This window comes from Stegostoma tigrinum, chromosome 29, assembly GCF_030684315.1.
Source record: "Stegostoma tigrinum isolate sSteTig4 chromosome 29, sSteTig4.hap1, whole genome shotgun sequence".
NCBI lineage: Eukaryota > Metazoa > Chordata > Chondrichthyes > Orectolobiformes > Stegostomatidae > Stegostoma > Stegostoma tigrinum.
Genome location: NC_081382.1, coordinates 9,559,954 through 9,585,975, shown reverse-complemented (window position 1 = coordinate 9,585,975; position 26,022 = coordinate 9,559,954).

Below are 26,022 nucleotides of genomic sequence, written 5' to 3'. Positions count from 1 at the left end.
TCAAACAGTAAAGAATTTTGGTAAGTTATAAGTTAGAAACCATCTTCTCTGAGGGCCATGTAAAAATTGCACCCATGCTGTCTATAACATAAAGTCATGGAAATCATGAATACGCTCAACAAAAAGGTTGCATGCATTGAGAATTATTCAGATTGTCAAATGGGAGAATGGAGTTTACAAAAATGAGATGTGATCTCATTGAAACATATGGGATTCTTAAGCAGCTTGATAGGGTAAATGCTGAGAGGATGGTTACCCTTATGGGAGAGTTGAGGACCAAAGGGCATAGTCTCAACATGAAGAGGTGCCAACTTAAGACTGAAATGGCAAATTTCTTTTCTCAGACGGTTTGTGAGTCTTTGGAATTCTTTGTCGCAGAGAGCTGTGGGGGCAGACTCGTTCTGCATGTTTAAGGTAAAGATAGATATGCCCTCAATCAGTCAGGGATTCAAGGATTACGATGTAAGGACAGGAATGTGGATGTGAGAAATGTTGGATCAGCCATGATCCTAATGAATAGTGAAGCAGGCTCAAGGGGCCGATTGGCTACTCCTGTTCCTGTTTCCTATGGACTTATGTATCAATGGACATGGATCATTGATAGTAAATAGAATATGAATCAATCATGGTTTAATAAAACGTTAGGACAGGCTCAAAAGGGATGGTTGGTTTTCTCCTGTTTCTAAGTTCATATGATACAAAAACCAAAAAGAACGGAAGTTGATTTTATATCACATCTCTCATGGCCTCAAGACACCCTATAGCACTTGAAGACAACTGAGTACTTTAGGAACATCATAATTACAGCAAACAAAATGCACACAAAAATCTATAATCAACAGTGAGATAATGAGCAGATGGTCTGTTTTTGTGATGTTGGCTGTGTGATAAATATTGGCAGATTACCAAGGTTAATTCTCCAGTTTTCATTGAATTGTTAGGAGGATATTCCAAATCCACCTGAGAGTAGCCAAGGCCTCTCTGCACCTTCTGATTTGAAAGAAATGGCATCTTTATCTTTACAACTGTCCCTGAGCTGATAAAACGCCACTTACAAAACTGTATAGCAATATATCTTATGTATCATCATGGTTTAGCATGTCAAACTGTCCTGAAGGTGCAAAAGATGTTCTTGAAAATGCACTAACTATTACTACATTGTTAAACTCATCTGTTCTAGTAAAAAGGACAATGTCAGATTTGAACAATGTCTGAATAATGGCAGTTTGATGTTTGTCAAGTTAATCTGTTGTGAGTTGAATCAGAAATGTTGCAAATGTCCATCTTGCAAAGAAGCAGCAGGAGTCAATCTGTCTTCGACATTGACTTATTCACAATACTCAGTGTGGCCTAAGTGCAGGCGACTACTCCCCTTCACTGGTGAAGACTGTTCTTAGAAAATGTTCAATCAACCAGTTTGAAATTTGTTATGACCCAGTGCCATGACCACCTATCATTCATTGTGATCTTCTAGCCCTGAGACAGGGAAAGTAACACTGCATCAGAAGCCTCCAAACCAGCCTTACATTTACATTTCCTAATCAACTTGCACAGGCATTTTATGATGCACCTCTGTGGCAGAAGGAATTTAAACTTGGATCTTCTGGCACAGAGATAGGGCCACTACTGCTCTCTCACAAGACCCTTACCAAATTGTTCTTGCTGATCTCTCCTTTGTCAGCTATTGTATCTCTAAATATACATAAAGATAGTCAATTGAAACAATATTTACAACTCCTCAACTTTGAATATGGTCTCAAAACCTTTAATATCCCCCTGAACCATTAGCTCCCACTGATAAACCATTAGTTCAATGATACGTAATCTGTCTGAAATCATTGTTTCAAGTCCTGGTTATGGTGCCAGTCATAAATGTGTGCAGCTTTGAAATGAGTTAACATTGAGATAATAATGCAAACATAACTGATACATTCATGACTGAAACAAATTGATATTCTTTGCCATACAAAAATAAATGAAAAGTTGCTCTTTTGCATCAGCCTGCATGACAAATAATATCTCGTGAGGATAATTTGGATGTAGTTTTTCCTATTTGGTTTATCTCCTGAAGTGAGGAGATCTGATGATGTTTTAGCATGTAAACAAGTGGAAAATTATGGCATCTACTTTGTATTTATTGCAAGTGTTACACTGATGAAGACAAGACTGCAACAAACTACAGCATATGTTCAACTGACAGATTTACAATGCAGTACGTGGCAACGTGCAAAAAGAAATCAACAGCAAGGAGATGTATGGTGTAAAATAATAAGTGAAGCACCTTGCATCTCTTAAGCTGACAGACTACGGGGTAAAATTTTCTGCTTTTCAGTAAGAGTGTTTTGCTGAGAGAGCTTTGAGTTACCCAGTCTGCATCTGTTCCCAATGGCTCACACCAAGACTCATTTAATCTTTTGCTCTTCGCCTCTTTTTTTATGCAACCAGTGTCTTGGACAACTTTCTTGGGATGTTGTGTGGCCAGAGATGTGGTAATGTGTGCCATTGTCGGATCCCGGCTGCATCCACGTCACTAACATCATATTTAAAGCCCGTTTTAGAGCCTGTAAGTCAGGATCCGGCTCTCACACTATGCTGCTTGACTTTTATCATTGAGGATATGGCCCAGAGGAAAGGTAATCTCCCTCCATGCTCTGCAGAAAGTGAGCTGGCCTTCTTGGTGTATGAGGAGATGGCAAAAGGACAGTCCTTTTTCCTCAGGGTTGCCACAGGAAGTCCCACCACCATGCCAAGCTAGGCTGAACCCAGACTAAAGCCAAAGCCAGTGCTGTATCCCAGGAGAAGTGGAACACCCGGCAATGCAGGAAGAAGGCCAATGATCATTCGTGCTCCATGGATTACCTCTATCGTCTCAATTCTTCCTCGCCTCCATATACTTTACTCTATACCAGCCTCATACTTAGTCTCATGAACCCTCACTATTGTACACAATATGTTCATTCAATGGCTCTGACTCACCTTTCTCTCCAAAACTACAAACTGTTGCTGTCCCTTGTGTGTCCTGTTGACACACTGGGGACAGCTTGCCACATTTCTTGCCCATTAATCATCACTAACTGTGCTTCCATTCACTGCCATCATGCTCAATTTCTTCCCCCAGCATCCTGACTTCCTTGTAATCCCAGCACTGCATGCGCTTGATTTGCAGGACTGATTGTGGCTCAATCTCTGGGCTGCAAGGACACTGATCCCTAGAATCTAGTAGGACCAGGAACCTGATTTACTGTGGCCTACTCCCCAAACTGGAATTGAATGACCCCCTTGACTGACTGTGATGTTGACTGACCCTTCACACACAAAGGAATACTCCCTTTTGACTTTCATGCATGATCATTTGCTTGAAGCATAAGCAGTGTATTTGTCATGTAAACCTCTGGCACATGTTTCAGTTGCGATGTTGATATGGCATGGAAACACATTCACTCCCATGGTCTGTACAGTAGTCCCTACCCAGAGGCTCGGGGTCCATAAGTCAGGGTTGAATCAGTGAGTGAAGTAAAGCGAAGTGAAGTAGACAGGGTTCATCAGACTCGAAATAAGTGCAGAGTGAGTACAACAAAAGCAAGGTAAGAGTCACCAGATGCATATGGTATAGATGCAAGAGATGTGTTTGTGTCCCTGCATGAAAGCAACCTGCAGAGGCATACAGGTCATCTAGAGATCTCTGAGATTCAAAGTAAAGTGTTGAGGGGTTGAAGCAGTCTGTCAGTTGATCCTTGAGCAAGTTTGATAATATTGGAGAGGGTTCAGAAAAAAATTACCAGGATGTTGTTTGGAATGGAGGCTTTGAGTTATTAAAAAAAACACAGGGTGGATAAGCTGATGCTTTTTCGCTGGATTGTAGGAGATTGAGGGGGCAATCTTACAGGGGTTTATCAAACCAAGAGGGGCATAGATAAGGTGAATAACAAGGGTATTTTCCACAGGGTAGGAGAGTTCAAAACTAGCGAGCATATTTTTAAGGTGAGAGGAGAAAGCTTTCAAATGGGCATGAAGGGCAACTTTTATCAGGCAGAGCATGGTTTGTGTGTGGAAGGAACTATCAGAGGAAGCAGTGGATGCAGGTACAGTTCCAACATTTAAAAAACATTTGGGTAAATACATAAATGGGAAATGTTTGGAGGGATGTGGTCTAAATACTGGCAAGTAGGAATAGTTTTGCTTGAGAACAGGGTTGATGTGAGCTCGTTGAACTGAAAGGTCCATTTGCTTAGGACTCTATAATGTGGTGAAGCTAATGGTTTTATACTGCAGGCTCATGTGAACGAAAGACCAAGGAAGATGGTGACCACAGAGCATGCAGAGCAGTTATTGTAGAGGAGCAGCTGATAGTTACCAGGGCAAACATTCAACAAGCTGCAGTCACCTGGTTCCCACTCTGTTTTATCTGTCAGCAATGTGTCCCCCTGCAGTTTCACAGGGAAGAAGTGGAGAATTGGAAGTGGCAAGGGAATAAAGTGAATGGGCCATTCATGAAATGCAATTGCGTGAAAATAAGGCTGTCTCTGCTCAACAATGATGTTCTGAAGTCACCATTTACAGCTTGAGGGAAAATCAGAAAACCTTTTCTCAATGTCAATATTTTTATTCTCTCCCTATTTTTCCATTGCCAGTACTCATGCCTTAACAGGATGGGAAATATTCTGCCCAATGAACTGAGTTAAAATTTAAATATGTTGGAGGTATAAACACATTTAATATCAGCAATACGCACCAGATATTCCAACTCAATAAATTATTTCCAATCTGTAGCTTCCTTTTGTGAGCTTTCTTAATTATGAGATAGGAAATATATAGCCATATTACACTTTTTATGTTTTATAAATAAATGACCAAAGAAATTAATATTGAAGAAGTAACTGCCATCGACATTAAGATATATTGGAATAGTTCAGATAGAAAGAAAGGAAAGACACTGCACAATTGAGGAAAGCCTAAGAATTAAACCCTGTGTCATAATCGATAGATTGTATCTGTGCTCATACAGGGAAAAATAAAAGTCATTTGGTAAAATGCCATTAAGAAATTCACAGCGATAGATCAGGGGTTCATCTGCAGAATGGATTGAAAAATGACCATAAAACAGAAACTGGATGTTTTCTCAGGCTGCAGGGAAATGGTGTCTCACAGGAATGCCAGGGCCTGTATAACTCAGAACTTCAAAGTCTAGCACGAAGATTTGTAATTGATCATGAAATAAGGAGGGGGAGGACAGTCCTAGATCATAACGTGGAGTCCTACAACAAAACACAGGAAACATAGAAGAAGAGTGAGGAACGAAATGAAAATTAAATTCAATATATTGAACGGTAAAGTCATTCATGCTGATAGGAAGAATGAGAAGGCCATTTGTTTCATAAAATAAAAAGAAATTTTGCAGTGCAAAGTGGTGTGGGACTGGGAACATAAGTTACAATATCGTTGGAGTTTTTTTTATCGGAATAGAGTACAAAAGCAAAATGGCAACGTTAAATACAATCTTGGTTAGACTACACGTTTTACACGGTCAGTAGTTCCACTCCTCCTACATTGAAGTCCTGGAGAAAACACTCTTAGTATGATTTTGGTTCAAGGCAGGAACATGTTGAAAAGAAAGCAAAGTCAAGGACTGTCTTCAGGGTGAGCCTTCAAACTAACTTTATTCAGAGCCAGCATTGGCCAAATACTGTTGTAAATGACAATCATAGATATGCAATCTCTGAGACAATAGGAACTGCAGATGCTGCAGAATCTGAGATAACAAGGTGTAGAGCTGGATGAACACAGCAGGCCAAGCAGCATCAGAGGAGCAGGAAAGCTGACGTTTCGAGTCTGGACTCTTTCCTGCTCCTCTCTTGCTGCTTGGCCTGCTGCGTCATCCAGCTCTACACCTTGTTATCTCATATGCAATCTCTGATCTGGTATTAGAACTGGGTAGCACAATGGCTCAGTGGTTAATGCTGCTGCCTCACAGAACTAGGGATCTGTGTTTGATTCCACCCGCAGGCTCTGTCTGGGTGGAGTTTGAATACTCACTCTCTATCTGTGATAGTTTCCTCTTGATGCTTCCTCAATGTTGCTACCAGGGTCGTGCTCTGTCTCAATACCTGACCATTGCCTGTCAGAGTCCCAGCCAGCGCTCACCAGCTGTTGATAACCACTGGCTGGTTAGCAATCACATTTCACAACTCCATGGCACTAGATTTGGGCTGGCATGTTCTAGTTGAACAGAAGATTGGTTTCAGTTATTTTTGGAATACTGCATTCAATTCTGGTCTCCGGCTTCAGAAAAGATGTTGTTAAACTTGAAAGGGTCCTGAAAAAAAAATTACAAAGATGTTTCCAGGGTTGGAGGGTTTGAGCTATAGGAAGAGGTTGAATATGCTGGGGCTATTTTCCTTGGAGCATTAGATGCTGAGGGCTGGCCTTATGTAGGCTTGTTAAATCAGGAGGGTGGCATGGATAGGGTGAATAGCCTAGAATAATGCCTTCTTCCCAGGATGGGGGAATCCAAACTAGAGGGTGTAGAGCTGGATGAACACAGCAGGCCAAACAGGAGCTTTCCTGCTCCTCTGATGCTGCTTGGCCTGCTGTGTTCATCCAGCTCTACACCTTGTTATCGCAGATTCTCCAGCATCTGCAGTTCCTACTATCTCCAAAACTAGAGGGTTTAGGTTTGAGGTGACAGGGGAAAATATTTAAAAGGACCTAAGGGACAATATTTTTCTCACAGAGGTTGTTGGGTGTATGAAATGAACTGTCAGAGGAAGTGGTGCAGGCTGGTAAATTTGTGCCATACTATATTGCCCCATGGATTAACCATGGGAAATGTGGTGTTACAGGATGTAGTGGATGTTTGGAATGCTGTTTAGAGTAGCCTTGATGGGATGAATGGCCTCTTCTCACAGTGCAAGGATAGTAAATAAGTACTAACCTATCTTATTTGTGAGTTCCAGTCCGTGTTCTCTCAAGGATCTTTTGTATTCTAGAGTTTTGTGTTTAGTTTATTCTCTGGAGTTCTGAATCCACTCACACTGTCCTATTCATGCTCAGTGACAAGCAGCTTCATAACATCATTGTGAGATTGCTCCAGTGCCCTGAAGTTCTCACACAATAAAATCACCAAAACTGAGAAGATGAAACTTTGTCAGGGACGATCGAGCAGGCATGTTTACTTTACTTGGAGAAAGAGAAGACTGAAAGGTGATTTGGCGGAGGGTTTTCAGAATATGGTGTGATTTGACGGTGCAGCTGTAATACAACAGAGAATGAAAAATATTGTTCCACACCGGGCTTGCGGGGAATTAAATTTTCACAACTGAAGTGAAAGCAAGAGTTGGGTTTGTTTTCAGGGTAGAAACTGTGGCATTGTGAGAAATTAATATGTTAATAATGATGATGTATGATGAGACTGTTCTGATATCAACAATACTTCAATCTCGATGAGAAAGAAAATATAGACGCATTGTACTACACAACTGTTTTGAGTACCACATATTTCAACCGGACTTAATGAGAATGAGGGAGAGTTACTGTTAGAATTAGAATTAGAACTAACTTTGAGTACAGTGAAAAGTGTACGAGTCACTAGTTACTGTGCTCAAGATCCCCAAGTACAGCTTTTCTAGTTACAGTTCTTGGAAAAATAGAGGAGTGAAAATTCCAGAATTGCAGATTTAGGAATAAATCTTAAAATGGAGAAAAGGAAAGTTCAGAAGAGTGGTATTCCGACCCAGTGTCTGCCAGCACCAGTCCATGACCCCAGACAGCATCTGCCATCACCTCAGGGTTCACAAGGCTGGGAGATCACTCTGGAATTACATTAAGACCAGAAACTCATGCCAGGCCAAAGAGACCACCACGTACTGGCCAAAGTTCACCATTCTGGGCCGAGAGGACTTCACGTTGGGTTGTCAGGCTGCCACACCAGGCCAAAAGGCTGCCTCCTGCTGGCCCTGGAGACCACCATGCTGGGCCTATGCTGAGGCTGGGTGTTCTGAGGCCAAGAGTCCCGAGGGAGTGAGTTTGGAAGTTGGGAGGCCAGAGGCTGAGAGGTCCGAAGCCAAGAAAAGAGAAGAAGGAGGAAAAGACAAAAGAGAAACAAAAGAGACAAAAGAAAAATAAAAAGAATAGACTGAGTGGAGAAGCTCTGGCGGAAGCATCCTACGCTGCCGCCATCTTGGATTTGTTATTTGGGATAAGATAGAGATGCAACAGACTCAGACCAGTCACAGTCTAGAGGGGTGGTGCTGTCCAAGATTTGTGCAGAGATATCCAACAGCATAGAACAATGGTAGACAGAATCTATGAAGAAACAGCCACAGAGGCTTAAATCTGAGGGGAAATACAATCCATAGATACAACAGTAACCATCCAAGGCATGGTCACGGCAGAGTTCTATCAAGTCTCCACTCGGAAATTGGGGATGAGCCCTTAATAGATGTGAGGAAATATTTCTCACTTAGAATCAGTGAAGGCATATTGAAAGAGTTGTAGGAAGCCGTTACTGAGGCTGCTGGTTTTGTTCAGGGTGAGATCTGCTGATTATATCCAAATAGCTTACAGCACCTCAGAGGGAAACATAAGTGACATGTCTCAAGAGAAATGAGGCTGCTTCTCTCTTTGCCAATGGCGGTTTGAATCGAATTGTGAAGGATATCATTTACGAGATGAGGACGTCACTGGCTCGGCCAGCAATTATTGCCCATTCCTAACTATCCATTTTAAAGTCAACCACATTGCTGTGGGCTGGATTCACATTTAGTCCACACCAGGTAGGGGTGATAGTTTCCTTCTGTAAAGGGCACTAGTCAACCAGATGTCTTTTTTTACCCCGACAATCGGCATTGGAATGATTTATAATTCCAGTTTTATTTTAATGAAGCTCAAATTTCATCCTCTTCCATGGTGGGATTTGAACCCAGAACTTCAGAACAATACCAAAGTCTCAGGATTAACAACCCAGCGACAATACTATGAGACGGTCGCCTCCCCTAAATGCAGGTCATCATGTTGCATGGGACACTATGTTTCTGACTGTCTCAGTCCCTCTCATTTGCATTTAATAAATGATGCTATCTTAATCAGGACTTCCAGGACACTTTTTATCGTTGTTGTGGCAGGAAAGGCCATTTGGGGTGGAGAAAGAGATAATGGTATTCCCAACAATGAAAGCAAATCATCTGGATAAGTCTGCTTTCTTCATTAAAGTGATTTTATATTTTAAGCCCACAAACAGAAGTTGCATTTGTTGACATGTGCATCTCATACACTCTCCGATGTCCCTCACCCGGAGTCAGATCAGGAGACCCCTGGAATTCATGACAACCTCATGAGTGTTTCATGTCCTGAGCACAGTCAATGGTGTTACTGGGCAACAGTGCCATGCAACTTTCACAGTGTTGACAGTGTTCAATCTCCATCCACCTCCTTTCTTAACTCCTGTTCCAATTCCTCCCCTGAACGTTTGTCTCCTTCACCATGATCAGCTCTCTACCACGTTATGGTAAATGTAGCAGATTGCCTCAGAAACAGAGACCATTGCAGGAGTGTTTCAGGATACCTGCTGACTGGTCCGGGTATCAGAACTGCTTTTCTCGAAGCCCAATGGACTGTGCAAATGGTTAGAGTGAAGATCTGAGCCAGCCTGGACTGGCAGAGGATGAGAGATTAATGGCAGCTGCTAGGAAAGCAAGCACACACAGAAGAAGCATTGTTGTTGTTGTAGAGTGATTTAACACTGAAGGAGTTGAAGCCCCTCCTCTTGGAGATCCCCACCGGCAGCTCAATTAAAGTAATTACAGAATTCCTCCAGTGTGGAAGCAGGCCATTCAGTCCATTTTGTACACACTGACCATTCAAAGAGCATCCCATCCAGTCCCAACCCCAACCCTACCCCTGCATTTCCCATGGCTACACCACCCAGCCTACACATCGCTGGGCACTATGGGCAATTTAGCATGGCCACCGTACCTAACCAGCACATCTTTGGACTATGGGAGGAAACTGGAGCATCTGGAGGAAATCGCTGGAGATGCAGCGTGAATGTGCAAGCTCCAGACAGTTGCTCAAGGGTGGAATTGAACCCAGGTCCCTGGTACTATGAGCAGCTTTGCTAGTTACTGAGCTACCATGCTTCCCAAGACCCACTTGGTCCCTTCATGGAGACATAGTGGAACCAATGGTGCCCTGCACCCTGGAGAATTGAATGTTGGCAGGAAAACCACAAAAATCTCTGCCCCTGAGAGGGTGCATGCAACATGAAGTAGAAGCGTTGCCTAAATTTGCAAAGCAGACATCTATGACCTATGAGGTACAATGTTGGGCTACAATTGTGACAGCCATTCATATTTATAGCTGATCTTGGTAAGAAGCCAAACACTCAAGGCCACAGTTACTTTGATGACGTCTGGTACTGTATCCAGTGTCATGAGGTGTTAACTCTTTGGCAACATGATAACCATCTGCCTGGAGAATCACAGGCACATGCAGCAGAGCATCTTGGTTTTATCCAGGTAACTCTGTCTTCAGTAGTAGATTCCATGCTGTGGATACAACCTGAGTGTTATTCTGATCTTTGTTTCTCTCCTGTGCTCTCATCTGTCCAGTGCTCCACCCTTCCTGCAGAAAGTAATGTCTTTTATCACCGTTAGGCCCAGAACCTGAAAGTAGTGTCCACATTAAAAATTTTGATCACTGTCAACATGGAGTAGGATGTGATCTCTGCCCTGGCCAACCCTCATCTGACAACGAGAACATTATCTTGAGAGTCACCGAATGACGTGTGCTGGTGTTTTGAGATCGTCAAGCTCTCGTGCCCTTGTCTCCATTCTCCACTTGCATGGTGGTTGGGTTATGGACAGAGGGGGAGTGAATATTCAACTCTTAGAGTTTAGGTTGCACACCAAGGGCTGGTTTAGCATCTCTTGCTTTTTTTTTTATTTTTAGAAATGAATCCGGCCTTGTTGTAAGGAACAAAGTGTGACTTTGAAAATTATATATGAATTTATGATGATAACAGTTAGAGGATCGGGTTAGCATGAGCAGAATGGGCAATAAATTATGAAATGCAGTGAAGTGTGAAATGATTTATGTTGGGAGGCCTAATGTAAAATGCAGAACATTATAAATGGAGCAACTTAAAATTGTATAGTTGAGCATGAAATCCAAGATATACGTATTCTGGAATCATTAAAGGTTGCAGGACAAGCTGGTTCAATGATTGAGGAAGCCTGTGAGTAGCTTGACTTTCTTGATAAGGGCATCAGCTCTAAAAGCAAAGAGACCATGACTTGAACTTCATGTACAGTTAGCTAACCTAACCTTGGCTCAACCTAACCATTCATTGCTCAGACTTGACTTCAGCAGCAGAAGTGGTGAGAGCGCAAGCTGGGCCACCTGGGAAGGTAAGGTTTCCCTATAAAACAAAACTTGCCTCATGAGTCAACGGCCTCTAATTCAGCACCAGGAGAGGTGAGAGTGTGAGCACTGGACAGCTGCATAAGTTAACTAATATATTCGGGCGGTGGCTAAACCCGAAACACTACACATGTAGTGTCTCCCACCCAACTCCTCCTCTAACCAAAAAAAAGACTGTATGAAGGGTTGGTAAAGTAAGCTCTTTCTTTATTCTTTTCGCAATCTTGAGCTCAGGTCTTATGAGAAAAGGTTGAGGGAGGTAGGGCTTTTTTCATTGGAGTGGAGAAGGATGAGAGGCAACTTGATAGAGGTGTACAAGATGATGGAAGGCATAGATGGAGTGGATAGTCAGAGACTTTTTCACAGGGCGGAAATGACTATTATGAGGGAACATAATTTTAAGTTGATTGCAGGAAGGTATGGGGAGATGTCAGAGGTAGGTTCTTCACACAGAGACCGTGGTGGGTGCATGGTATGCGCTGCCAGCAGTGGTAGTGGAGTCAGATACATTTGAGACATGTAAGCAACTCTTGGATAGGCACATGGAGGATAGTAAAATGTAAGGTATGCAGGGTAGATTGGTCTCAGTAAGATAATAGGTAGGCACTACATCGTAGGCCAAAACGCCTGTACTATGCCGTACTATTCAATGTTCTGTGGAAGCCAACTAGTGTACCACAAGGTCTCAGAAACAGTGTAATGGTGATGACAAGAATATCTGACTTTTGAGTTTAAGGTTTCAGGCTTTATGTTGTGGTTGTATAAGGTGTTTGTGAGGCCTCTTCTGGAATGTTCTAGTTCCAGTTATTCTGTTATAGCAAGGATATTATTAAGCTGAGATGGTTCAGAAGAGATTTACCAGGATTTTACTCAGAATGGAGAGTTTGAATTATAAGGAAATGCGGTTTTGCCTGGGACTTCTTTCACTGGAGGGTAGGATATTCAGGGGTGACCTCATAGAAGTATAAAAAATCGTGAGGGATATAGATAAGCAAAATATTCTGCCTGCAAGTCAGTGGTGAGTGGGGTTCCACAGGGCTCTGTCCTTGGGCCTCTACTGTTTGTAATTTTTATTCATGACTTGGATGAGGGGATTGAAGGATGGGTCAGCAAGTTTGCAGATGACACAAAGGTCGGAGGTGTCGTTGACAGTATAGAGAGCTGTTGTAGACTGCAGCGGGACATTGACAGGATGCAGAGATGGGCTGAGAGGTGGCAGATGGAGTTCAACCTGGATAAATGCGAGGTGATGCATTTTGGAAGGTCGAATTTGAAAGCTGAGTACAGGATTAAGGATAGGATTCTTGGCAGTGTGGAGGAACAGAGGAATCTTGGTGTGCAGATACATAGATCCCTTAAAATGGCCACCCAAGTGGACAGGGTTGTTAAGAAAGCATATGGTGTTTTGGCTTTCATTAACAGGGGGATTGAGTTTAAGATTCGTGAGATCTTGTTGCAGCTCTATAAAGCTTTGGTTAGACTGCACTTGGAATACTGCGTCCAGTTCTGGTCGCCGTATTATAGGAAAGATGTGGATGCTTTGGAGAGGGTTCAGAGGAGGTTTACCAGGATGCTGCCTGGACTGGAGGGCTTATCTTATGAAGAGAGGTTGAATGAGCTCGGTCTCTTTTCATTGGAGAGAAGGAGGAGGAGAGGGGACCTAATTGAGGTATACAAGATAATGAGAGGCATAGATAGAGTTGATAGCCAGAGACTATTTCCCAGGGCAGAAATGGCTAGCACGAGGGGTCATAGTTTTAAGCTGGTTGGTGGAAAGTATAGAGGGGATGTCAGAGGCGGGTTCTTTACACAGAGAGTTGTGAGAGCATGGAATGTGTTGCCAGCAGCAGTTGTGGAAGCAAGGTCATTAGGGTCATTTAAGAGACTGCTGGACATGCATATGGTCACAGAAATTTGAGGGTGCATACATGAGGATCAATGGTCGGCACAACATTGTGGGCTGAAGGGCCTGTTCTGTGCTGTACTGTTCTATGTTCTATGTTCTATAAGATGAATGGCAGGTGGTCTTTCCCTAAGATGAGGAATTTCAAAACAAAGGGCCAATATTTTTAAAGTGAAAGGAGAAAAATTTGAAAAAGACATGGGAAGGAAGTTTTTTAGACAGGCGTCAGTTGGTGTGCAGAATGAGCTCCCAGAAAAAAGTGCTCGATAAGGGTACAGTTACAACATTCAAAAGACATTTGAAAAAGAACGTGAGTATGAAATATTTCAAGGGGTATGGGTCAAGTATAGGAAAGTGGGGCTAGTTTTGTTTGGTATTTTGGTCAGCATAGTCTCGTTGGACTAAAGGATCTGTTTCAATGCTGCATGACTCTCTAATCCTCAGGTGGAGAACTGCAATGAATTCAATGGCACTATGCTTGAAGGGAGATGCAGAGTCATAAGAACCAGCTTTAAAGAATGTTACCACGGTCAAACCTCTTCAGTTACTAAAGGAGACTGGAAAGTTAAGACTGTTCTTTTACAACAGGAAAGATGAAGAGAAGAGCCAATAGAGGTATTCATGATTATAAGAGGCTCTGGTGGTGAAAAAAGGGAAGAGAAACATCCCTTTTACAATAGAATTATTTACAAAAGATCATAGACACAAATCATTACGAAAAAATGAGCTTGAGGAGAGAGGAAAATATTTTTATTCCTTCTGTTCGTTTTTGGGATCCACAACACGCTTCCTGAAAAGACAGTGGAAGTTAATTCCTCTCACTTTTTTTACAATTTGGATGAATATTTGAAGATGAAGAATTTTGAATATTACAAGAAGTGCTGTGTGATGTGGCTGCTCTCTCCTCTGAATAAAGTTGAAGGCTGACTGTCCACTTTTTTGTTTCTGGAAGTTTCTAGAACTTTGATACATTGTAGGTAAATATTAAAGAAAGAAACAGATAGATCTTGAACCTGCTGAATGTGAATACTTGAAAGAACAATTTGGGACTTTGTCATGTCTTAGAATCTATTATTGGTGAATCTGACTCTGAAATCATCTCAACATCATCACTGTTACAGAATTGCCCGTGTATTTATCACTCTCTTGAATTAAAAGACACAAATGGAGACGAAGGATTGTTCATCGGGATTGTCCTTGCATTATGAATCTCCATGTACTTATCCGTCAGGGTATATCCAGTATTTTGATAATATCCTCATCCGAATCTTCTGCTGCAGAGTTTGTGTGTAACCATGCCCTCATTGAGTCTATATGCTTGTTATCCATCTGGGTTGATCTCAGCCAGCTCGTGCCTCATAAGTACTGCCACCAATTCTCTGCTGCCACCTCCCAATATATGTAACATTGTCCTGCAAGGCAGAAGGAAGAGCACCTCTCTGTATGTTGGAATATATTTGGTATACATGCAAATTAGAACTGAATAGTTGGAATTCTGTGGAAAAGGTGAGCTATGGGGCTGTTGGTTATAACATTGATATTTGTGAGAGTGGAGTAGAGCATATGGATGTTAGCTATGAGTTGTAATTGTTTAAAACTATTGATGGTGAGTGATTGGGAAATGATGTATTGACTAGCATGTAAAATTGGTAACATAAGATTCTTGAGTAGATCTGTAGCTCGGTTTGTGGATGCTATTGTTGTTTCACTCGCCAAGCTGGTTTCTTAGTTCACAGGACATCATCAGTGCAGCCTCCGATGAAGCACTTTTTTCCTCCGATGAAGTGTTTTTCCACCTGATATATAAACTCTGGGGTCCGTTGGAGTTGATTACCTCATTTCTGGCTTTCCTTCACAGTGGTGTACATGTAGATCTAATTCTGTGTGTTTATCGATGGCCTTCTTGTAGGAGAGCCAAGCCTTTAGGAATTCCCATGTGTGTCTCTGTTTGGCCTGTCCTAGGATTGGGACAACATCAAGATTCTATGACAGGTGAAACAGAGACAAGCACAGGAATTTCTAGAGGTTTAGTTCTCCACCAAGAAGGCCATCAATAAATACGTGGAATTAGACCCTGTATATGTACCACTGCGAAGAAAAAACAGGAATGAGGTAACCGATTCCACTAGACCCCAGAGTTTAAATACCAGGTGGGATAACACAACAGCGCTTCTTCAGAGGCTTCACTGATAATGTCACCCAGCAGGGTAATGAAGCGAAAACAAAGTTGCTGGAAAAGCTCAGCAGGTCAGGCAGCACCTCAGATATATAGTGCTGGATCATCGTGTATTCGACAACACACAAGTGCTGCGTATCATTATAAGATAACAAAGTGTGGAGCTGAATGAACACAGCAGGCCAAGCAGCATCTCAGGAGCACAAAAGCTGACGTTTCGGGCCTAGACCCTTCATCAGAGAGGGATTGGGGAGAGGGAACTGGAATAAATAGGGAGAGAGGGGGAGGCGGACCGAAGATGGAGAGAAAAGAAGATAGGTGGAGAGGAGAGTATAGGTGGGGAGGTAGGGAGGGGATAGGTCAGTCCAGGGAAGACGGACAGGTCAAGGAGGCAGGATGAGGTTAGTAGGTAGGAAATGGAAGTGCGGCTTGAGGTGGGAGGAGGGGATGGGTGAGAGGAAGAACAGGTTAGGGATTGGTAGTGATGTGCAGAGCAGTGCAGAATGTAGTGCTCACTCTGCACATTCACGATGATCCAGCGCTGTGTATTTGAGAAACCCATGCTGAACCTCATCAAATTTTCAGGTCATAGGATCTTTCATCCCAAAAGAAGGCCAATCTGTCCATTATACCTGTGCTTGCTCTTTGAGAAAAAACAACTAATTCATCTTACTTTTGTTCTCTACCCCATTCCCCTATAAACTCCTCTCTTGCAGGTGCACATTCATAGTTCCTTGAAAGTTGATTTGCAGATAGACAGGGTGGTGAAGAAGGCATTTGACATGCTTGCCTTTGTTGGTCAGGACATTCAGTATAGGAGTTGGGATATCATGTTACAGCTGTACAGAGATAATGGGAACTGCAGATGCTGGAGAATCCATGATAACAAAGTGTGGGGCTGGATGAACACAGCAGGCCATGCAGCATCTTAGGAGCATCTGATGAAGGGTCTCGGCCTGAAATGTCAGCTTTTGTGCTCCTAAGATGCAGCTTGGCCTGCTGTGTTCATCCAGCTCCACACTTTGTTATCACAGCTGTACATGACATTGGTTAGGCCACATTAAGAGTACTGTGTACACTACTGGCCACCTTTCTATAGGAAGGATGCTGTTAAACCTGAAAGGACGCAGAAAAGATTTACAGGGATGTGGCAGGGCTGGAGGGTTTGAGTTATATGGAGAGGCTGGATAGGCTGGGGATTATTTTTTCTCTGGAACGTCAGAGGTTGATGGGTGACCTTATAGAAGTTTATAAAATCATGAGCAGCATGCATAGGGTTAATAGCCAAAGTCCTTTTTCCAGGGTAGGGGAGTCCAAAACTACAGGGCATAGGTTTAAGGTGAGAAGGGAAAGATTTAAAAATAACTTGAGAGGTAAAGTTTTCATGCAGAGGGTAATGTATGTTCAGAACGAGCTGCCAAAGGAACAGATGGAGTCCAGTACAATCAGAACATTTAAAGGCATCTAGATGGGTACATGAATTGGAAACATTTATAGGGATATGGGCCAAATGCTGGAAAATGAGAGTAGGTCAAATTGAGATGTCTGGTCGGAGTGGACTGAAGGGTATTTTTCTGCACTGTACGACTCCTTGACTCCCTGATTCCTTTACTGTAAATCCATACCTTTCAACATCAGACTCGATGGTTTATGTACGATTTATCGCATAGACATAAACATTGAAAGCTGAAATAATGAGCTAAAAGCATACAGGCAGAACAAGCGAAGCTTGAGCAAGTTTCTTTTCAGAAATCAAAATTATTCCTTTAAAGGATCACACACACACTATACAAATATGCACTCACAAACAAACACATACACAAACTCAAGGAAATACGTAGGCACATACATGTATGTACAAGGTAAGTTGGAACTATCTGACACATTCAATCCTGACTCAGAATCAGGGAAATTTTTAGAGTATCGAGGGGGCATTCCCTGATCAATTCCCATGAAGCTATTCCAATGGGAATTCTGAGACATCCTGACATGCATCTCTGATCAAATGTCCTCTGTCGGGCTACCTGGAGATGGGATGATTTGGAACAAAAGGGGTTTTGAAAATCCCTCAGCATGCCCTTCCCTAGAGATAAAGAGATCTGCTTCTAGTGAGGCCTAACAACCAATAAGGATCATTACTGATGCTTATAAGACCTTGATATGTGATACATGCAGAGCAGCAGATGGGAATCAAATCAGAAAAACAAACGCTTCCACTAAAAAGCAGTTTGTTTTTAAGCATGTTCAATTTAGTGCATAATGTTTACACAAAAAATAATTAAAGAACAAATGAGGGCTCAGATTAGGATATGCTTAAGCAAATTATACAATTAAACGGTCTGCCATTAAGTAGGGTTTATTATGCAAAGTCACGTCTGTAAAATTTCATTTAAATGAACTTGCGACAATGCTGTTAAGTTTTATACAGCTTTCAGGCGAATAAGGGATTTATTCATCCACTGGTTAATGGGTAATGAGAGAAGGAATAAGAAGACTAGAACATAAGATAAAGATCAGCTATTCAGGGACAATAAAGTGTTTGCTGTTAATCAAATGATATTAGAAAGAGGGCCCCGCATTACCTAAGAAGAATTTTAAAATGTATGACTGAAAATGCTGGCACATAGCTTTAGGGCATAAGAACAGGACAAGGCTATTTAGTGCAATGTTCTTCATCTTCCAGAAATTAAGATCTGCAACATATTGTTGTAAGTTACCACATATCCTCTAAAACCTTTGGATAACAAAAAAAAACGTCAATCGAATATCGAATACAGCACAGGAACAGGCCCTTTGGCCCACAATGTTGAGCTGAACATGACGTCAAGTTAAACCAATCCCTTCTGCCTACCCATGCACCATAAACCTCCATTCCTTGATTATTCATTTGCTTACCTAAAAACCCTGAAATGAAATCTCAAATTTAAAGTTAACAATTGACCAAGCATCAGTTGCCATATGAAAAAAAAAGTTGCATGCTTCCATCAGCCTTCGTGTGTCGAATTGTTTCCTAATTTCATTGGCAGCTAATCTCTGACTTTTTGATCAGACCCGCTACTCCCAGCTGCTTATCCCATAAACCCTGCATGAAACCCTCTACCACTATGTTACATTCTGCTATTGCGCTCTACCCCATAGAACTAAATGAGATTCTCACACTTACATTCTGTCATGGCTTGAACCATCCACAATTACAGAATCTGCAGGAGCCTGATGTCCAGAAATATCCACTCCTGTATATTCCTAATCAATCATTTCTGAAGAAGGGCCCCGACCTGAAATGTCAACTTTCCTGCTCCTCTGATGCTGTCTGGCTTGCTGTGTTATCTCTATTGTTTATGAATGCTCCTTCCATTCTGATATCGATAAACATGCCTTCATTTCCCACTCTTAACACCTTTCCCTCTGTATCTCTGCTTTGTTCAACTGTCAGCAAAGCGAGCTGTTCTTTGAATGCTTGGAGTATACAGTATTTACGGATAGTGTAAATGGAATTTAAGTTTGGTCCAGGTTGTCTGATAGGACCACACAAAATCCTGTTGGGCTCACATTGCAGTGCAGGCTGGAAGGAAACTGACATTGCACTGAATATTACATGACCTACGTTGGAAGAGATAACATAGTGTGAAGCTGGAGGAACACAGCAGACCAGTCAGCATCAGACGAGCAGAAAAGTCTAATATTTTGGGTCAGGACCCAAGATCGTGTATTTGTGTTAATTTGTTAATTGTCTAAATGTCTGATCCAACATTTCTCAAGTCAACTCTCCTGCCCTTTCCCCATAATTCATCTATATTAGCCTTAACTGTTTGCAAGGATCTGCTCCTACGGCTCTCTGTGGCACAGCGTACATAACCCTCTGAGAGATGAAATCATACCCAGCAAAAGTCATTTACCAGGTTAGATGCAAATAGATGCAGCATTTGCTGCTCATTTCCTGCCGCCCACAGGAAATTGAAAGCATGAATCTCGCATTTCTTACTCTCCAAGGGTTACTCAGTTTCTAAAACTTGCAAGTGTATGTCTGCGAGAGGTTGTCACTACTGCTGATGATATATAATTCAAAATGCTGACACTTTTGCTTTCTCTGTAGGCAACCATAGTTACAGAAGGAAATTGGGTGACCTTTGAAGGAAGTAAACATGCAGGGCTGCGTGGGAGAAAGATAAATAGGAGAATGGGACTGACTGGGTTGCTGGTAATAGCATGGATTCAATGGAATGAATGATTTTCTTTAGCTCATAACTCCTTTGAACTCTATGAAAATGGAATTCCAATATCCCATAAACATTACCATTAATGGTCAACAACTAACAAACATAGAAGAGGCTCAGTTGTTGACAACTTGAAACATAGGATAAAGTGTAAGCTTTGGAACTCATAAACAAGTAACTGTACATTAAGTAAATATATGTAACAACTACTAGCATACAATTAGACTGTAAGCAACGTGGAAGGCCATTCAACCCCTCAAACCTGATCTGCCATTCAATAGGCTATGGATGATCGAACATTCTTCACATCCTTTCTCCTGTCTGTTCCCCAAAACCCTTGATTCCTTTCTGATCAAAATTCTATTTCAGCTTTAAATATACACAAGGATCTGCCCCCACACCTCACTACGGCAAAGAGCTATAAAGAGTCCACCCAAATTATACCCAGTAAAAACCATTTACCAGTTTAAATGCAAATGGCATAATCATTTTCTGTTCACTTCCAGTGAAGAAACTCAAAGGAAGGGATGAATCAACTTGGAAAACTGTTCAGGATATAATAAGCTAACAATACTAATTCAGACTCATGAAAGTGGAGCAGCAATAATTTTGAGTTAACTCGTTTAACTTATAGCTTTAACCATACAGAAAGTACAGGAGAAACTCAGTTGATCTGTCAGCAGTTGTAAAGAGGGGAACAAAATTAATATTTTGAACCCAATGATTTCTCTTCAGAATTTGAAGGATTCCAGGAAAGAATCATATTAGAGCCAAAGGTTTAACTTTCTTGGAGCACATATGCAATCAGTCCTGCTGAGTATTTTTGACACTTCCTGTTTTTATTTCAGATCTCCACAATTCACAGTATTTCATTTTATTTTAATGTAAATTTAGCCTTTGGTACCTCCAGCACCTGTCTCAATCAAGTTGACAAGCTTTAGAAAATCTAAACAATCATCAGAGATGCAGTCAATATCATTTGGACATTTGAATGATTTGAAATCTCCCCTTGATCATTAATTCTGAAATTGGAAATGATTAGATGTCATTCATATTTGCAAAGACTTTTATTCTTAACAGCGCACTTTTTGATTCTGCACAAAATGCCATCAGGTCAAACTTTAATATTCCAGTAAGCTCTCCTGCTGCAAGCCAACAACTAAGAACAACTTGAGGGAAAGGAACATCAGTGAAAGCAATATTTTTCAAAGATGCAGTCACTGCAGAGAAGGGTGGGATTATCCTGTAAACTGAATGTTTATCCTGTGCTGTAGTGCACTGATTTCACTGCTCATAAGCTTTAAGTGTGTGTCAGAGTTGTCAGGGCTGAGATTATGAACTATCGTTAAGATCAATGTTGGGTCCGACTCATCTTCATGTCAAACACGGCTCAAAGGAAGCTGCCTCACTCTCAGCTCCAAACAATCCTGGCTGATGTCCTGCTGCAGATACTTGAACACATAATCGGAGTTGACACTCTTGTGCAATATGTCACATTGTCAGAGATGTTCTGCAAATGAAGCATATGGACTTGCCTCTCAGTTGAATGGTAAAGATATCACTGTGAAGACCAAGGAAGATCTTGTTAAAATTCTGACCATTAACTGTCCTTCATCAAAAAGCATCAAATCCATAATTCAGTGTGGAGCTGGAGAAACACAGCAGGCCAGGCAGCATCAGAGGAGCAGGAAAGCTCCACACTAATTTATGTCTGACTCCAGCATTGGCAATTCTTATTATCTCCAAAACCATAAATCAATTGTTATTTCATTATTGCTTATGGGAGCTTGCTGTCAACAAATTAAAGGTTATGTTTGCTTTATTACAACGATGATTGCACTTCTTGATTATAAAGTGCACTTGGAAAGATGTTGTAAAGCCTTGCCTTGCTTCAAAATAGGCAATGAAATAAAGTGTCATAAAAATGTTTGGTAAAGATGGGGTAGTCTCTAAATCAAGAAGGCATCAGGCACGACATAAGATCTGGAGTGGAGAATCTAAAACAGTTTATGAAGCTGGGACAGCTGGAGAATTAGGATTGTCTGCTGTCTGTCTTTAAGCCTGCTTGCTTAATCCAATCTAATTGACTGAGTTGGACTGTAAGTTGTTGGAAAAGATAGCAAATAAAATCCAAATGTCTAATAGCCTTGTAGCTCACGTATCTTCTTCAAATGAACATCCACAAAATTGTAATATGTGCTTGCTATTCTTAACTGACCAGCTGAAGAAAATCCGACAAACTTCTCTCTCCTCGATCAGAAAATGTTTCTGACCAAAAATAAAACAGAAAATAGTGAAAATCAGCCGTACAAAGTTTGCATTTAAAAGATTATGCACAAAGCAAAGGCATATAAGAGTAAGATTTATGCCATGCATCACAAGCTTTATATCTGAGCAATAATGAGCATTTATAACACATTGATCAGTCTTAATGGGTTAAATGCCACTTTTTTTGCTTATTTCTGAGGTGCATCAAATTTTTTTGGACGGCTTTTAGCTGGTACACCACGTGAGTTTTCCTGCTAATCTCACGACATTCATTGGTCTATGGTGTCTTTCATATCTGTTGCTAGCCAATTCTCCTGGAACAGTTCACCAATCAGCAGATAACTGCCAAGAGATCACTATCTCATGTACCTGCACAGTTCTTAAAAGCTTGCTGTGCATTCAAAAGAGCACTGGCATTCCGGAGCGACCCATTGTTAGACAGAATCTGAACATGTTGGAGAAAGGGAAGTTGTCACTGTGACCCTCTGACAGGGACTTGGAGATTCTGGTGGTTCAGAAGAGAGGAGTCCTCTTCCTGGATGACTAGCAGAGGAAGCCGTACGCCAGACCCCGCCAATGTGGTCCCAGGTCATCACCTGGGACAGTACAATCTTCAGGGTGCTGAGAAACAGCCAGAAGAGCTGTAAGAAGCTGTCAAAGACCTTGGGCAAGGGTAAATGCCAACTCTTCTCTCAGCTGCCTTGCACTCAACCTATCTCTACTACTGCACCCAACTCCCACCAACCGAGCAAGTATTATCCCTCATTTCACTGCAACTCTCACATTAACCCTACTGCTGGCGTCACTCATTACACACCATCTCTAACCACTGCCCTGACACCTTTTCTGGCTATTGTCTTGCAAGTGCAGTCAACATCTCCACAGTCTTTGCAGACAAACATCTGGCTCCTAAAATAGCCACTTCTTGAACGTCTAAGGATGAGAATACGGAGGCCTCTGATGAAGCATCAGTAAGGGCACCCTGTGAAACCTCCATGCGCTCAGAAACTGACGCCTCTGTGCAGGAGTGTAGAGACACAATCTGGTGAGCACCTCACTATGGTATCCCTGAAACTACTCAAGGAGGAAACGCCCCAGGCCACTGCCAAAGACCAGGGTCCTGCTCACTCCTAGGCAGGAGGGGACCCTGTGGTGCCAGCAAGCAGAGACTTCATCAGCATTCCCATGAAGGCCCAGGACTGACAGGAGAACAAAATGGCCCTCACTGTCCAGAAGCTGCAGCAATAGTAAACAATGTCAAACAAATTAAACAATTGTCTGGCTGTCTCCATGGAGGTCCAAGTCCAGAACTCTCAAGACCTGTTGGATATACACACGGAGCTAGACTCCATCATCTCAACCATTGGTCTTCGAGTCTGAAGATTAAAGGTCAGGGGATTGTGGAAGCAGCATGCACTACAGATCCCTTTTTTCACACGGAGACAGGGCAGTTCCAAGAGGCACACCTCCCCGGGTCCCCACTCGAACAATCTACATGCAGTGAGAGCAACCTTCCCTTCCCAAACAACCTTCGTTTTATGAGCTGGTCATACATATTGTGGCCACCACCACCAACAATAACAACAGTTCTGTGGAAGGGTCACTGGACCAGAAACGTTAACTCATTTTTCCCCTTCACAGATGCCGCCAGACTTGCTGAGCTTTTCCAGCAACTTTGTTTTGCTCCTGATTTACAGCATCCACAGTTCTTTGAATTTTTTATTACAGCATGGCCACCCTAGCCCTTCCACCCACACCGAAACACCTCAAACCCTCTTTCCCCTTTGTTTCTGTGGATGGTGGCAGTGGAATGATCATGACTCACCCCCTTGAACAACCTAAAAGGACACTCCAAATGTGGATTAGTCTTACCACACCCAGTACTGGCTGCTACAAAGCCACAGAGCTGACCGTGACACAGTCTCCAGACTGCAGAGACATGTACCCCCTGACTATAATCACTGTGAGGTGACTGTGATAGCATTTTGAGTCCAGTGATCCTTCTAGAGAACTGTTCTGATGAAGGGCCACTGGACACAAGACATTATCTCTGCCCCTCTCCTCAGACACTGCCACACCTGCTGAGTTTCTCCAGCAATTTCTGTTTCTTGTGTTTCTGATTTCCAGCGTCTGCAGTTCTTCATTTTACCTGCCATAGCTCATCTTGCTCAGACCTTTATAAAATTTTGCCAACTGTCTCGATTAATAAATTTGAGCTATCGTAGAATATAATGGGGAGGTAGTGGTATTATCACTGGGATATTAGTCTGGAGGCCCAGGCAATATTCTGGGGGCCTTAGCTCAAATCCCATCATGGCACATGGTGGAATGTGAATTCAATAACAATCCAGAACTCAGAGTCTCATCAAGGCCATGAATCCATTGTTGATTGTTAGAAAGACCCCCTGGGCTCACCGATATCTTTTTTAAGGAAGGCAACTGCCCTCATTCCTGATCAGGCCTACATGCAACTCCAGGCTCATAACACATTTCACAGAGTCATAGAGTAATACTGCATGGAAACAGGCCCTTTGGCCCAAACTGGACCTTGCTGACCATGGTGCCCAGTCAGCTCATTCTAAGTGACTGCATTTGGTCCATATCACTCTGTGCTCTTCTCATTCATGTACCTATCCAAATGTTTTTTTTCAATGTTGTTGTTGCACTTGCCTCAACCACTTTCTCTGGCAGCCCATTCCATTAACGCATCACACTGTATGAAGAAGTTGTCCCTCAGGTCCTTTTTAAATCTTCCCTTCCTCACCTTAAACCTATGCACTCTAGTTTTCAATTCCCCATCCCTTTGAAGAAGACTGTATGCATTCAGCCTATCTATGCCCCTCATGATTTTATACACCCCAATAAGGTCACCCCTCATTCTCCTTACATTCCAAGGAATAAAGTCCAATCCTAAGCAACCTCTCCCTGTAACTAAGGCTGACTAGCCATGGCAACATCTTTGCAAATCTTCTTTGCACACTTTCCAGTTTAGCTATGTCTTTCCTATAAGAGGGCGACCAAAACTGTACACAATACTCCAAGTGCAGCATCACCAATGACTTATACCACTATAACAATACATCCCAACTCCTCTACTCAATGTCTCAACCAACGAAGCCCAACATGCGAAATGCCTTCTTCACCATCCTGTCCACCTTTGACGCTGCTTTCAACGAACTATATACCTGTACTCCTCTATTCCACAGTGCTCCTCAGGGCCTTGTTATTTATTGTATCAGTTCTATCTTGGTTTAACTTTCCAAAGTGCAACTCCTCACACTTATTTGTATTGAATTGCGTTTGCCAACCCTCACCCCATTCCCTCTTCTGATCAAAATCCCTCCGTAATATTTGATGACCTTCTTTGTTATCAACAAGATGTCCCAATTTTGTATTATCTGCAAACTTACTAATCATGTCTTGTACATTCACATCCAGATCATTTATGTAAAGAACAAATAACAAAGATCCCAGCACCGACTCCTGTGGCACACCACTAGTCACAGGCCTCTAGTCTGAGAAACAACCTTCAACCATCATGCTCTATTTCCTACCATCAAGCCAATTATAAAACTAATTAGCTAGCTCTCTTTGGATTCCATTTAACATATATTTCATGACTAGTCTGTTGTGTGGGGCCTTGTCAAGGGCCTTACTAAAGTCCATGTAAATAACATCCACTGCCCTACCTGCATCCATTCTCTTGGTTACCTCTTTGAAAAACTCTAAAAGATTTGCCAGACATGACTTCCCACGCAAAAATCCATACTGGCTATCTCTGATCAGACTCTGACTATCCAAATATTGGTTAATCCTGTCCCTCAGTATTGTCTCCAATAGTTTGCTTACCTCTGATGTCAGGCTCACTGGCCTGTAGTTTTCTGGATTGTCTTTGCTACCTTTCTTAAACAATAGAACAGCACTAACCACCCTCCAGTCTTCTGGAACTTCACCAGTGCCTAAAGATGAAGCAAAAATCTCTGCAAGATCCTCTGCAATTTCTTCCCTAGCCTTCCACAACATCCAAGGATGGACTTGATCAGGCC